This window comes from Penaeus monodon, chromosome 27 (assembly GCF_015228065.2).
Source record: "Penaeus monodon isolate SGIC_2016 chromosome 27, NSTDA_Pmon_1, whole genome shotgun sequence".
NCBI classification, from domain to species: Eukaryota; Metazoa; Arthropoda; class Malacostraca; order Decapoda; family Penaeidae; genus Penaeus; species Penaeus monodon.
The window spans coordinates 21744767-21745227 of NC_051412.1; the positions used below are offsets into that span (position 1 = coordinate 21744767).

General features: G+C 50.3%; 1 protein-coding gene across 1 annotated transcript in view; it reads right to left on the reverse strand.

Annotated features, from left to right (window-relative positions):
• The window catches only part of LOC119590369, a gene marked incomplete at its 5' end in the record, with an annotated part of 1995 nt that overhangs the window by 442 nt on the left and 1092 nt on the right, over positions 1-461 (reverse strand).

Below are 461 nucleotides of genomic sequence, written 5' to 3' on the forward strand. Positions count from 1 at the left end.
AACGACAATCCTAGAAACGTCAAGTCCCCCCCCCCTAACCAAAAACAATTCGCCAAACACCGATAAAACTACCAAATAAAACCAACCACACATACAAGACGGAGCATCAACCACAGTCCTCCCATTGCTCAACCAAAGCCAGAATCCGCTAATGCCCGAAGCAAAGCCGGATCCATACCGCCATTAAGCCAGTTAGCGTCCCTGTGCCCACCGCCAGCGAAGTCGAGACGCGTCAACACCCACGTGCATCTCATTATCGCCTTATGATTATCGTTATTGATTGTAATCGGGTGGGCGTCCGGTCAGGGGAGAGGAGGAGGGGGGGGGGAGAGCTGTAATTAGCCGACCCTCCTGACGGCATCAAAGTGACATCGCTGATCGATTCGGTTGTCATAAAATGGGGAGATTTTTGCGTGTTCCGATATAAAGATGGTGTATTGTAGTTGTTTTTTTTGGGGGGG